Source organism: Falco punctatus (assembly GCF_963210335.1).
Source record: "Falco punctatus genome assembly, chromosome: 10".
Lineage (NCBI taxonomy): Eukaryota > Metazoa > Chordata > Aves > Falconiformes > Falconidae > Falco > Falco punctatus.
In genome coordinates this window covers 12,476,005-12,491,936 of record NC_137590.1, presented here as the reverse complement: position 1 = coordinate 12,491,936, position 15,932 = coordinate 12,476,005, and the positions used below count along the sequence as shown (strand labels likewise).

Sequence of the window (15,932 nt, the reverse complement as noted above, 5' to 3'; positions counted from 1 at the left end):
CATTTTCCAGAGAGTATGTAGATTCAGACAGGAAGCCAGCAATATTTACAAAAATTTCACCATGTGAGAAAAAATGTTAGGGAACAAGTGTAAAGCAAGAAGATGAATATAAATGTCTTTATAAAATATACCAAAGCTGTTAATTTTATTATGACCAAGAGTACTTGCTAATGACTAGAGGGGAAAACTTTCCAAAAAAATTAGGAATTTGCCTGGAACGAGATCAGTTTCTGTTTGCTAACTTAGACTAATGAAAACAACTGCCAATCACGTCTGTTCATAAAAGAAAATGTCTTATAGAAGCTAAAATAGAGTTAAAAGGTTGAAAGGCAATGCAGTGCTAGGTGCTACAGGTTATGAGGCTATACTGCATACATCAAGCAAAGCCAATAAAATGTGCCTGAACTAAACTCAGTTATGCTTAACAAAATGTCATTGAATTGCACCAAAGTCAATACTGTCACCTCACACCCACATTAGTGCAGCGAAGATCAGAATCTGTTCCCATGTTCTAACATCTCAGTCAATAATATAAACATTTTGATTTTCACATTTCTGGTTTTAGATCACATATGCTGCAGAACAAACAACGGTAGTGACATTATTGGCTATGAACTGTATACCATATATTACTGTAACTGCTATTATCATGTGACAGTGCTGAAAATGCTGTTACAGGGAATAGCTGAGCAAATAAAAACAGCCAATAGGTAGAAAATTAGAATGGGACCACAGAGGATTTGCTGGAAATCTCTCGTACAGCAGCAGCCAATGAAGGCAACTCTTTACTGAAAGACAGGTTGCCTTGCTGTTTGCATTAGCTTTGGGACATTTAACAAGCATCTCATATGCTTAGGAGTTATATTTGTATTTTATTTGTTTAAGAGAAGTCTTATTGTTTGTAAATGGATTACTTACTTGTGCCAGATATTGTCATTTAAAAAAAACCAAACCGAATAAGTAATATCTCGTTTTATTGGGAAGGCCTTTTTAATCCAGTGAGACTGCTTGGGCAGTGCTGCATGGTGCTAAGTATATTTGACTTATTCCAAATAAGAATTATGATCCAATGTCTCGTTTCTCCCAATTACCCCATCCCCATCCAGTCTGTCAGGAGTAGTCTAAGCACTCAGCAAGTAAAAAAATCCCAAGCTATATTAAAACTAGGACCCCTTCATGCACTCTCAAAAAATTAGATGGGATGTTTTTATAGATGTCTCAACAGAACCCCAAATTATGTGTTCATGTAAAATTTTTGTAAAAGTTTATAGGTCAGATCACCTTTGTTTTGCAGAGAGAACTGGGCACAACTTGGGGAGTCCACACCACTTTCACCAGACTGACAGCAAAGCTTGGTCTGTGTGGAAAATTCAGAATTTGTGCCTCTGTTTTGTATACACCTCAGTGCCTCGGAAAGCAACACTTTCCCCCTTAACTTTGTCCTTTCTGTTTGGAGAATATTCATCTTTACCTGTCTCTGTTTTTCATGGAGTGCAGCAGACACCATAACATTTTATTTATCTCCTTGCTTCTAAGTTGTGTTTTTCTCCCAGGGCAGTCAATGAAGGACTTGGCTGTTGTTCTCTGAACCTTGCCCAAACCCCTGATTGATCTCACCGGGTTACCCAGCCCCACACCACTGTGGGCCGCCTTCATCCTTAATAGCTGTTGTTTTAACTCTGTATTCTCTAATCATATACAGGACTGCGGTGCCCTTACCAGGAAAATATAAATCTTACTCCCAATCCATTAAAATAAAAAGGAGAAAAATCCTATTAAAAAACCCAGGATCTGAATCAAGTCCATAATAGATACCTTCGAGTGAGGGAAGCATCAGCTCAAAAAGGAATTGGTAGAAGGATGTGTGGAGGGAAGAAAAGAATTTCCTTATTTTTGGTCTGTATGTGATGCAGAAAAAAGCACAAGGGAGTACACACTGCATGGAAGTGTTGCTCCTTTTTCTAAAAGCGAAGGAGCTGGTGGAGCAGATAAGGTTCACGATGCCCCACTGCTGAGCCTGTGGGTAGGGGTGATTCCACATACACTGGTTGGAAGGTGTAATGCAGGCTATGGCGGTGGCAGTATAGTTTGGCACAAAATGACATAAATTCTGTGGATTTCTTTAAAAATTAAGTGAGGAATAAAGGTAAAAAAACCTGGAAAACTTTTAGAATACGGATTTCAAGTCCCATGTGAAAAATGTATGTTCAGTAACAACAGCCTCTATGTGTGCACTCTTGGTCAGTCCATGCTGAGTTGGTGACTGTTTGGAGTAAAGGCCACTAAGAATAAGTTCGTATTTTCTAACGTGCTGTTCTGGGCCTTGATAACACTTCACACTCGTTTTATACCAGATAAGTAAAAATGTCAGGTTCTAGTCATTGAAGAATTAGGTCCTGTGGCTTCCAACTATAGATAGGATTGGGAAAACCTCATCCAAGCCCCAAAAATATACTCTAGCCGGTAACAGTAAGACCACAATGTAAAGCTGAATTTAATTCCATAGTAGCATATTTTCATACTGCGTAACTTTTTATCAATTCTACTAACCTTTTCACTATTGAAAGGGATTTTTTCCCCCTCTCTTTCTTTCCTGATGCCAATGATAACTGCATTTGACTTTTTTTTATCATGGCATGATAATTTTGCAGTAATCTTTCATAAATCTCAGCATGTTCTCAGAAAGTAAATGATGGCATAATTTATCACTATTGAAAATGCATTTTGTGCCATGACAGTATAATTAGACATTCTTTTCAGGAGACATATTAAGTATATACCAATGTATTAAAGCTACTGTGCTGCAGATCCATTTAGTTGATTTATTCCTTGTCTCTGGCTACCTTGCCTTATTATGATATCCACACAATCATGCATTCTCATAGCAAGAAGAAAAAAAAACACCACCAAAGCTCAAGCAAGGAAGCAACACATTCTAAGAAACAGTATCTGCAGGTTAACTAATTCAAGTGGGAACAGGATGCAATTTGGTTGCACTTTTGTACCAATTCAAAACACATTAATTATGCAGTGATCAAAATAATTTCACATGCATAATGCTGACCTCATTCACTAGAGGGCAACAAAACCCCAGTTTAAAAAGCCTCCACCTTCTACTTTCAATGACAGAGCACTTTTAATAAGATGCTGCATGGATTTCATAATGAATACCCTATTAATTTTACATAAGTGCAAAGTTACTTCTGAAAAGCCAGTTAGGCTGTTGAATATACATGATCTAGCCTCCCAACAGGTGCCAGGAAGACATAATTCGAGTCATAGCCCCCCCCAGCACCAGATCAGTGGGTGTGTTCATTTGTTTGAGTATTACTGTTTGCCTCCGCTTACCCTACTGAGCACCGTTTCATAAAGCCCCCTTGAACATTACACTGTTTTTGTAGATCAAAGCGTGTGGGCTTATCTAGAGATCATAAAGCTACCAATGTTCAAGCTACTCAAACTGTAAATAAAACCTCTCATCCATCTGACTGGGCTTTGCTTTTGATCAGCATGTTTTTGGGGGCTATTTTCTATGCCCCTTAGCTGCTGCTTATGACATTACCTTCTCATTTTGACATTACCTTCTCATTTTGACTAAGGAGCATGCATATTGTCATGCTTAACTAAAATGCAATAGAAAACCTTTGCTTGTAATTTTTAAGGGTGTTTGTTAGGAAGCCTGAAAGAGTTGATACTATCTCTGCCAACGGTCTAACAACTAATTAGTTTACTATGGGCTACCACGTTAGCTCTGCTAATTTAATTTTGAAAAGTTCACTCTGCATAATAAAATCTGGTTGCTGGATCTTCTCCTGGAGTTGTAAATAAGAAATAGCTATTACTGTTATGGTCTATTGAGAAAGGGCTTCATACGCTGTGAAAAAATGATTACACAGACACAGACCCAACCAATTGAAAAATAATTATGTGAATTTGTCTTTTGTCCTTAGATGCAAATAATGGCTAATGCAAATAAACTGCCAGAGAAGTATTTTTATGTGCTTTTTATACTATGAATAAGAATATATTTAACCCATTTTTTATGAATAGCTGATTTTTTTTTTTCCACTGGTTTTGTTAGAGATGATTGTTAGGACCAGATGCAAACACCCATCTTTTAGAGCAATTGCTCCCAGAAACAAATCCTTGGCCTCCCCTTTAAAGGGGTTCATCCCAAGAGGTGACCAGATATATACAAATGCATCCTTGTGTTTCAGAGGCAGCACAAAGATAAGGAAGGAGAAGGGGGGCTCAGAAGGGGAAAGATGTACAAATACATTTTTCTATTACACAGTTGACAGCCCCTTGGGAAAACAAGTCTAAGAAATGTGCAACCTTGAAATGTGTGCATGCTGCAAGGGATATTTTCAATGTGAACCCTGTGTTCTGATTTTCAAAGTCCTTAATCATTTGGCTATGCTGTGGAAGAGGGGTATACTGAAGCTCCTAAAACAAATGGAAAGGTTTGATTTTGTTTTCTTCTCCTTGCAGAAAGGCAGAGTAAACCCTCTCTGCTACACCATCTTGGCAGTGCACTACAGCCTACACGTTGCATGCCTAGTTAGCAATATTCTCCTCTCCAAACAGTACAGCATGACATGTCCCCCTTCCCACCAAAGTATTTAACAATTTCCTTTGAAATGCAACTCATTATACAAAAGCAGAACTAAATAAAAAATACTCCAGAGAGAGAACAGATTGCTAGATATAGATTGGATGTGCAGTCTAATCTTTCACAAGCATTAAATATTTAACATAATCACACCACAGGTGACAGGAAGATGTCTGCATTGTTTAATTAGACTTAATTAAACATAAGGAAAATCTAATACTAATTCAGGTCTAGCTTTTAAATTGATTACAAAACTCCCTTTTTAAAGTACTTTTGTATCTGGAGAAATGTATTCTTTCTTTCATTAGCTGGGGAATCCTTGCCATGCATGCTCAAACTCCATGAAGAGACGATCTGTTGTGTTCAAAAGCCCATGGATGATACTAACATCCCTCTACTGGGTTAAGGACAAAGCCAAAGGACTTGGCACTTCCAGCATGCTGTAACGCTGTGATCTTCTGGCCATATTTTGTATAAACCATTACGCTCGGGACATCATTTTTTTCTATTACCTCTTTTATGGTCTTATTGTTTACAAGAAAATAGATAGAGCATTTAATTATGAGATAGACTTAATGTTCTATAACAACTCCTGTATGCAATAGATTGCCTCTGGAACTCTGCTCACAACTCACATTAATGCGACAATTGAAAAAAAAAAACCAAAAAACAAAACCAAAAAAAACCCCAAACCAAACCAGTGTAACGGAGAAGATGTTTTGCAAGAGGAGGGCAATATCTAATGCTACGAATCATTCCCTGATAATATTCCCATGTCAAAGAATCAGAGTCAATTTACAACATACTACTTTGTTTCCCAGTCATCTTATTTAGTAACAAGTGGAACAGCCTTGTAAGGGTCTAACCTAAAAGGAGTATTCTCATGGTTGGGTCAGAACATAATCTGGTATTTCCCCTACAAACTGAAAGAAAGGATTAAAGAAATCAAGCCATAACCTTCCTAGAAATGAATTAATCAATTCACTGAGCCCCAACTCTGCCAGGTAGCCAGTCACTTCATGACCAAAGTCAGTTGCAAAGGTTACCAGACTCACCGCTATATGTTGCTGTGATATTACATATCATTGTAGTGCCTTAGGAGAGATCATGTATTGATGCAATGTTGTAAAGTCAGTACTACAGCTCTAAGCTTTCTTTTAAAAAGCTTTTTTTTCACCTGATGCCATGTCTCCTTTCCTCCTCCTTTCTAGGTCACTGCAACTAATTTTTTTGGGGGGTAAATGCATGTTGTGGAAATTGTATATGCAGAATCCTGGTTTCCAGTTGTGTATTCTCTGAACGTGAAAGCTGGAGTGACTGCCATTCACCCTCACTGTGCATCAACTTACTACATGCACAGGTTGTATACATGGAGTGTTGTGTACTATGCATATGCATAGGTGTTTTATCTGGACCTATGGGACAGAACTTTAAGCCTCTTCTTTCTTTAAAAAAAACCCAAAAACGGATCCATATTGAATTGCTGCTACAAGTTTGGAAGACAGAGGACATCTCTCTCATGAAATGGCAAAACACCCATAAAAGCAGGTGCTTTTATATATAAATACACACACACATATATATAAAATATATATATAGAATACACATAATGCTGGTAAATAACAGACAAACTCTTGCTCTGGTCACACGCAGCTAAGGACTATTTTTTTTGCTTATCTCGGGCAGAAGGAGGTTAAGGCTTTTTGCTTTTTGTTGGGCTAACATGTGTCATCTGGTTGTGGTGAATCACACTCTATTTATCTTTCCCAGTCCTTAGTACATACAGTGTCTGACATGTTTCTGTCTGCTTTGTTAGATAACACAGCTGATGAAAGCAATAACCATATTCATGGTGCACTATCTTATTCACTATTGTCCCAGTCAAATTAGGGCTTATCTATGGAGAATAATTGGTAGGCTCTAGAAGTTGCCACACTTAAAACACAGAATAGATAGTAACCTTACAGGAAATACATTTTAAATTGTAGGCGGAAATCAAGGGCAATTTCTGGTTGAGGCAGTTTCTTTCCAGGAACAGAAAAAAATAATGAAACAATATTCTACAAACAAAGATAAAAATAAAAAATGTCAACCAGAAGAAAAAAAGCAGAGGGAAGTATTGTAATGGGAGGACACTCCCAACAGAAATGTCGAAAACGGGTGAGCAGCACAATCCTTCCATCTAGAAAGTATAAGATATTTTAATTCTAGGCACAGGAAACTAAATTTTGTGAGTTGAGAACTTTTTACTTGTAGCAACTAGGTAGAAATTGGGAGCATTAGCACCTAGCAGAAGGTATTCAGCACCTAAAGGGCGTGGATTAGACCATGCAGGTGATTAATTCCCAGTTACACAAACTCAGCTCAAGGTTGATATAGTATATATATTTTAGGGCTCTCCTCTGTAGAAGGTACATTGATAAACTAGAGATTCTACTGAAGAGAGCAATAAAAATGATAAAGTGGACACACTGCTTGTCCTAGGTAGTCAGGTTGAATGAAATGGATATGTGCCGTATGGAAAAACAGTGACTAAGAGGGGATGGGTTACTGGCATATAAATAACTGAAGGTTAGTATATCTGATACTCCAGTGAGGGATTAGTGCATTTTAAGGAGCTGAAATACAAATTCCAGACAGCTGTGATTCAGTAATAGCCATCTCTAAGAGTGCTAAGACCATCCCACAAAAATCCCCAAAGTAAGGTCATCCACGACTATATCACTGGCATTGCTTCCCATGTGTCCTCCCCCATGGAGAGAAAGGAGGGGCAATGATCCTCACCAGGAGGAAACCCTGATTAATCTTCTCCTCCCAGAGCCTCACCATACTGGGACACCCGTACGATGAGACAGTAGGAGAGTGACCTGCCCTCGCACCCAGCCCCATGGAGATGCATTCACCGGGCAGCTCTGGTTCTACTGCCACATGCCTAAAATGCCAAGTGATGTCCACAGGTGAATACAGGCAGTAATGTTCCCTTCCGGCAGGTCAGAAATTATAGTCACAGTCTGGGCTCAGTTTTAAGCCAGAAAAGGTAAAATGTCAATACAGTAATGGGAAAACAACTTATGCAAATTTCCCTGCTATCAGTCCAGCAACAGAACAAAACAAATGGTAGAAATGACTGAGCAGGACTGCAGAAACATTACATGTCCCATAAGCAGTGCTAACAATTCAAATGTGTGTTCTCATTCATGGCTAAAGCGCCAAATATCTTTGATAATGTCCTGTTAGATAAACTTGTGTTACAAAACATTCATAATTGACACACTAACACAACGATTCAACCTTCTGTTCCAGAATACACCGTGATGTTTGGGGTTTTTACCTGTATCAACTCTTTCCAGCATGAAGACATCAGCAGAGAGCGAACTAGAGACAAACATTAACAGACCTCACACATCCTCTCATAGGTTGGCTTCCACCCGTGTGTAGGCTCCAGCTCTACCACAGCCCCTCCCTGGAGGACATCTGGCATCCACAGCTTTGTACCAGAGTTCCAATAGGGAAATATTAATGTTTAAACTATAATGGGTCTGATTTAATCTGATTTCATTAACATTTTATTAACAGCTGTGTCTAGGCAGTCATTTTAATCATTTAGGTGTATTTCAGGGGTGGGGAGGGAGGGTTGAGCAATTCAGGGGAAATGACAATTCAAAGTCAGTTCAGTCCTGCAGTTTTTGTCCAGCAAAACTCATACACGATTAAAGCTAAAGTGAGCTGGCCAGTACCAGGACAGAACATGTTCTGTATAAATGTCTTCTGACAGCATACATTCTTGCTGAATGTAAAACGAAGAATGACATATGCTGGGTCAGTGCTAAGTCCCACTGGCATATAAACAGATTAATATTTATAATAAAACCCTATAGCCTTTCAGACTTTTGAGTTGTCAATAAAGACATTTTGAGGTAAAAACCTCAATGCACTAGCATTTATCACAAAACTTTTATTAACATGAAAAGATATTTCATCTATTGATGAACTTCGAGCTGTTGAAACTTTGTGTTGGCAGCAAAACCAGATATAGATCCCTGTTCTTCTGATTACTAAATCACAGACATCTAAACACTTGAAGCAGTCCCCTTAGCTTTTGGCTGCAGTTCTAAGACAGCTGTGCTGCTCTGATGCCTTCCAATAGGCATGCAGTGATGTGCAAACACACCAGACACTAGTGCAGAAAAGCTGCCTCTCGCTGGCGTAAGATGCCAGCTTTAGCAGCTGTTTCTTTAACCACTGCTATATGACGCATGGTCCTGAGTAGGAGAGGAGAAAGTGAGCAACGTTTCACTTCTTCAGGTGCAATCCAGCTCCTTACTAGGTATATAATTTGCAAATGAATGGCAGAAATTTCAACATCATGGTTGCAAATAAAATCCAATATAAAATCCTCTAAGACACAACATACTTCAGTACTTCTTCATATTTCTTAAACTACCTCCACTTATTCTGAAGCTCTTAAGCCTTCAGCAGTTCACAACATAATCATTTCTGGATCACAGAGAGAAAAAAATTGTACATAGTATACAGCATGTAACAGTTTCTGACATTTTTAAAGTCTAAGGGACTTGAGAAACAGCCCTCAGTCTGCCGCCCACCCAGCCCCTACAAAGATAGCAACACACAACCAGAACTATGAAATAAAATTAAATACAGTTTATCTCCTCCATGACATATCTATTACATATACTGAATTGGAAGAAGCTAACAATAATAACTTTCCCTCTGTAATATCATACTTATTTCAAGCACTCAAAACCAGAAAATAGCTCAGAACATTCTTGCTCCAAGCCTGAGTTGTCATTTCTCTTTAAATTTCAGCCTTAGTTGTAATTCTTATCCTGGTTTATTCAAAAGCAAGCACTCCATCTCCCACATAAATTCTTCTGGATTTCCAAGAAACATAGATGCCAGCTGAGTTTGACAGCAATAAGTAAATCGTGGGTTCAGAGGTTTCTGATAGCACAGTGACTTAGTTTAAGACTTAAATTGCAGAGCAATAAGCTCAACTTACAAAATACAGGCATCTTTGAGGCATTCTATGTAAGCATTTTTTCAGGTAAACCTAACCAAATTGGTACATTGGTTTTGTACTTAGGAGAACAGAGTTTTCCAGTTGTCCCATTGCTTATAAATCAGCAGAAATCCCAAAGAGCCAAGGGCTCCTTGTAGACACTCCGGTGCTCAAATCTACTCAGCACATCACCTGTTTACAATCTGCTGAGGTTTGCAAACAGATTCAGAGGACTCTGAGTCAAGCGATTCTGACCTGCATCCACCCAGTGATTCAATGCTGCTGCATCTTTCTTATTAAGCTTAATACAGCTTTGCTGCTCAATACACCTTTTAACAAGTACCACGACGTATTAGTGGGATGTTGCTGACACTGTACGCTGTCAAATTAATGCTGTTAAACACAAGGTCTTTGTTTACAGTGCGAAAATAAGCTGTTGTTGAACAAATGAGTAGGTAAACATTTACAAAGCCGGAGAAAAGGCTGCGTATCTAAAGCTAGGATGAGGGTGGTGAATTCCTTTCTCCTTTAAGAAAAACTAGCACAAAATTATTCCAATGCAGTCACTTGAAGTAGAATGACTTTTCGTGGTTAGTTTTCTTTATGGAACTAAGTGAACTTGAGTAAAGTGCCAGAAGGAGCACTGCTTTCTGGAAATATCTAACTTGAAAGCAGAGATGTTTCTGTATAGGTAATAGGCTTATTGAACAGACATCCAGATAACACATTTACATGAAGACTGGACTGAATATAGCACAGCAAAAAGAAGAGACAGCGCATCTTTTCCCTTAGAAGGAGGGTTTGTCTCCTTAGCATCACTCCTTCACATCAAATCCTCAACAAAGGTTCTTCTGTGATACCACCAAGAAAGGAAAGTCTCACCTCACATCCCCAACAGGTATCAAAATCCTCAAAAGCAACCAGATGCAAAGGGGTTCTAAGGCTCCTCCATCAGCATGCTGGCTCAGACAGAGATAAGAATGAGGAAAGTGGTGGGAAGCTTTGTGCAGTCCCATTCTTCAGCATATCTTTGTGAGCAGCTTGGATCTTTCTCAAAGCGGTGGTTTTGTCAGGGTCTTATTCAAAGCAGTTTTCTATTGTGACCACATTCAAGTCACTGGGACATAAAGGAGCAAAGTGAAGCAAATATGCAGGAGCTGTATTTTTAGCAGGCTGAAAGCAGTCCTCCTTTAGCCAGCACAATTTGGAAACTCAAGTTCATCCCCATGAAAGAGTGTCCATGTGAAGATATTGTTTCAAGGAAGGGAAAGAATCCTGTACTGCTTGTCATGTCCTGAGCTTACTGCACTGACAAAATGTATCCTGCCACAGACTGCATCTGGAATCAGGAGTAATTATAAAACAGGTGAAACCCCAGAAATATACATACTTAATACCAAGCTTCATGGACCAATTGCAAAACATGCCATTCATCCCCTCCATACCACTAAACCAGGATTAAATTTAGTGCCAGTCTTATTCCTGACCTGGACTTTTTTTTACTGTTGACTGACTCTGACAAACACTCCATCACAGCTTTGAAAAGCAGAGGCTGCTATGGCTGGACTATGCCTCCTGCCATGAGCAGTACTGTAGCGCTATCAATAGCCTAGTGCACCATTTCTCATGAGTGTGGCATTGAAAGCCCACATGCATGAAGGTATTTTGCTCTGTACAGATCAAATACAGCAAAAACGAACACCAAACTGTTTGCATTGACTAAGTCAATCATCTTGGTTGCACCAGAGTGGAGACTCCCTCACTGCTGTCAGAGGAATGAATAAGCCCACGCCAGACACCAAAGCTCCCTTTTCAGCGGAGAAGGCAAGCTACTGACACACAGAAAAATGCAGGGACTAATCCAAGGTTATAGAATGTGTTGCTCCTCTTGCCCACTGAAAATAATAATCCTCATTTGCAATGGACTCTGTTGGCCAGAAGGAACCATTGAGATGCTCCTTCAGCTTCAGGCCCCTGCCAGCTCAAGGACCGTGTCCCAAGTGGTGATAAACTGGCTATTCATTGAGACAACCATATTTCTCAGTTCTTCCAGCTTTCCTGTGTGCTATAGATAGCTATGGTTTGTCCAGTAAACCACACAGGGAAATCAGAGAAAGCACACATCTTCAGAAAATGAACTTTCTTCATTAGCTCTCATCACTTTGATGTCTCCATTTGGTCCTGTGCACTCTCTCAAAGGCCAGGCTGCTTTCTGTCAACTGATTTCTCTGTTGAGGCTGGTTTGTATTCATGTGTCTTGAAACAGCCTATAGCCTGCAGTCCTGCACTCCTTGGATCTACAGGCCAGCAGGACCACGCAGGCTGGTGCGTGCAGAAGCACAGTTGCGCACTCTGTGAGAAGCGCAGTTACCCAAACTCTCTATTTCGTGGCAGGCACACCCAGCAAAAGGGTTTTCATACAGTTGATAGATACACATGGGAATCCAGACAGAGTAATTGAGAAAAGTCTCTGGAAGAGACAAATACAGACTTGGTATGCATAGGTGAATTTCAGGAATCAAAAGGTTTGGCATATGACATCCAATTTATTTATAGACAATAACTTACCAATATTTGTGTGTATGGAATAACATTAATATAAATCAGCTCATAATATTTTGGTAGCGATATCAGTCTAATTTGAATTTTATATTTCACAGTAGTATTGAATGCTAGACTTGATTTTTTTAAAGTAATTAATGAGCTAAGCTACCTGAGAGAAAAACAAAATGATGATTATAATTAGAAGTGTTCCATGGCTGCTACTGACTGTTTAGATGTACTTACAGGTAACATTTCTAATTAAAACCCGCTTGATGCTTAGACATCTCTCTGTTCATTCGTTATTAAAAAAAGTGAGATATTTTTTTTTTTTTGCATTAAGGAATCCCTTAATAGAAAAATAATAGAAAAAGTTACGTGTAATTACATTCTCTGTGCTATTTGCAGTGAGCAGCTCCTATGAGAAAATAAGCTGCAGGTGTGTCAGTGTAAGAAGTGCTGGCATTGATTTCACTTGTTTGGAGTATTCCACCTGGAAGCAACTTTGAATTTGGCTAGGATTTTCAAAGGAGCCTGAAAGGGTTTGGGGGGTTTCAGGGAATACTGGGTGCCTAACTCCCTGAGGGCTCTGTGAAAGTTGCATTATTTCGGCCAGAGAGGAGGAAAAATGAATCACCCCAAGTTATGCTGCTCAGAACTACGTAAAATCACAGGAGTTGCAAGCACAGTCCAGGATTTCTTAAAATGAGCCTAGGTCACTGACAAAGACAGGCTTGCAGTGAATAAGGCTGATCGATGTTTTCCCAGTCAAAATACATTTCAAGCCACTGCTTTCAAACGAAAATTTCAGTCATTCATGAAAATGAAATCTGTAATGCTGCCTAAGAGACTCCACTGTTCAAATTTCCAGTATGAGCTTAAATATTCTACATACAGGGGGAAAAAAAGCAAAAGCCAGATGTGACTAGATTTGCCAAATTCCAGGGCTGGCAGGGAGAGTTTCAGTTATACCAAGATTTCTTTCTGCTGACGCCCTAACAAGACTGCACGTATTTTCTTCTCCCAGGCTGAGGTCTGTGTCACTTAGATATGGATGGTTGTCACCGATGCTCACATTATTGATGCAGTTATGTTTATGATTCTGAAGCTCATTAACTTGCAATCATAAAATGGACTAATGGAGTAGCCCTTCTGCAGATGCAAACTGTCATACCTTTATTGACTTCACTAAACTGATGCTGGTTTATATCACATGAGAGTCTCATCACGCAATTTGCATTGTTGCCCTGTGTGAGCAATAGCAGTAATGTTAATAAGCTCTAGCAGTAGTAAATTCTGCCTCCCACTTTGCATCAATGCCAAAAGGTGAAGAGGAAGCTGAAATAAGGTATAATTAACTCTAGAACTGTATGTTTGAAAGAGGAATAGTCTCTTCAGATGATCTGAGGAGCTGGGAGATAATCCATTTCCCCAACATCCCTCTCCTGGCTCAGGATTTGGTTCTAAGTACAAAGGACAAAAATCCAGCCTTTTCTCTTTGTCCAGATTGTACTTTCATAAGACAGGGAATCTGTACACATTTGCTGTGTTCAATCACTTCATGATCATTAGGTTTTTTTAAAAAAAATATTTTGAGGAAACATCTTAAAAGGCTATTGGAACCACAGACATGACTGAAGGTGAGTCACAGAGTGCAGGATGTGTGCTCCTGTCTCCCAAACCACCGGGAACTTTGTAGCCAGAAAAAACAATATCAAAGCGCAAAGTGGGGGACCTGTTTGCTTTGATAGTAGATGCCTTGCTGTCCACAGGTTGCACATTGGAGAGTGTTGGGACAGGATCACATGTACTGGAGTGCCAGAAAAGTCAAAGTTAGAGATAAGGGTAGGAAAAAAGAAGAAATGGCTAAATGCACACACACACACCCTGATATTGCTCACTGTGGAGGGACAGGCTTATGGAAAAGATGTGTGAATAAGGCCACCCTGCTAAGTTTAAAGTGCTCTTTTGATATCAAGTGTGCCACTTTCTTCTGTGGGAAGAATGAAGGCAGACATAGCACTTATGATTTCCTACTAATTTAGAGGGGTGGGGTTTGAAGCTTAATGATAATTAGTTTGGTTTTCTTCATAAATTACAGTGTGTCAAAACTCTTCTCAGCCATGATCATGAATTCAGGAGTTTGGCTGCTTTGATCCAGGTCAGCATAACCCAGAAAAGCAACTACCTAGACTAGAATTTTTATTAATTCATCTAAAATGTCATGCTTGCTGCTAGAATAGATGTAGAATGCTGTAGACAGGTGCTTAGATTTATGTTCTCATTGACCATTTTTGACCTGGATTTGGCTAGTGAAATTGCAATATTCATAATGTGAAGCCCTTGGCCTGATTTCTGAGATTCTCCCTCTTTTCAGTCACATGCAATATGCTTCCTTATTAATCAGGATCACAATGCCACTCAGTTTGCAAACAGAGCAGTAAGTTGCTACCCTTCTAAGTGATGGTATGCTTGGACACACATAACAGGGTACTCACCCTCTTCTGTGCACATGCAACCAGTGAAGTCTGGCTCTCCAGTGTGACAATTAAGAGGCTGAAGTTAAAAATCAAGACTAATAAGTACATATTTTAAATCAAAGTTAAGCAAATAGGATGTGAAAAAAAAATCCAAGTTGTTTCATTTATAATAAACTGGTGTGCAAAATGCAATATGGTCTCCCTGTCATTTACGTACTGTGCAATGCATGCCCTTTAGAGAAGTAAATTAGCCATGCATGACATTTATCTAGTGATGTGCCTATCATAACATCATGATGCAGTGCAGGTAAAATAACTTTTCACAACACAGAACTCAAATCTCATGCACAGCTGGTGAGTCAATGGAACGGGTACCCGTGATGTGATGCTATTTGACACCCTTCAGCTTCCCGCTATGAATTAGCTACGCAGCATCTCGCAGCAGTCTATACACTCTTACTAAAGTGTTGCACTATGTGTAACAACACAACTGATCTTTTATCTATACATGCTTCTTCAACCACTCCTCTATCTCAAGTTGATGGCTTAAAAAACACAGGAGCAATGCAGGTAATTTAACGTGTTAGAAAAAAAGAAAGAAACTAATTTAGGTTGTCATTAAATCTTTTGCAAATCCCAAGATTTTGTTATATATCCATCAGGAACTGAACTCAGGTTCAGTGTTAGAAGGGATGCTGAAATGAAGGGGAATGCTTACTTCTGGGTCTGATTAGGGCAGAGAGGTTAACTTTCCTGTTTCAGTCATGCCAGTGAAAACTTCACAAAAACCTATATGTACCAGAGAGAAATGTGGGGTAATCATCTGCTACAGCTTTTTATATTGTTCCTTCCCTCCTTACTGATGAAATAAAATAATAATAATTAAAAAAAAAAAAAAGAGGGGAGGAGATCTGAGCCACAAAGTGAGAGTTCAGATCCAAAGCTTCCTCAAGCACCAGGATTTGGCCTGGCTTATTACACAGGCTAAAAGTCATGAAAACATTTGAATGGACTTTCCAAGGTTGAAAGATGTAGTTTTCAGGTGAATCTTTAGTAAAAAACTTTCAAAGGCATGGAGGGAGGTTATGGAATAGCGGGCAGTGGGCGAAGGAGAAGCTATTGTATTATGTGCTATTCTGTTGCCAGTGCCTCTCTGTCTGACTCTACTTTTTCTCTCGAAGCACCTTAGTATCGTGGCTGCGTGTGAGCAGCGGCAAAGGGCGCAATGGCAGCTGCGACTGCCAGTGCCAATGAACTACCAGCACTTCACTCCTCACCT

General features: G+C 39.4%; 1 long non-coding RNA gene across 1 annotated transcript in view; it reads right to left on the bottom strand.

The window, feature by feature from the left end:
• The window catches only part of LOC308070295, a 43,910-nt gene that overhangs the window by 12,780 nt on the left and 15,198 nt on the right, over nucleotides 1-15,932 (bottom strand). The gene's annotated exons all lie outside the window — the stretch shown is intronic.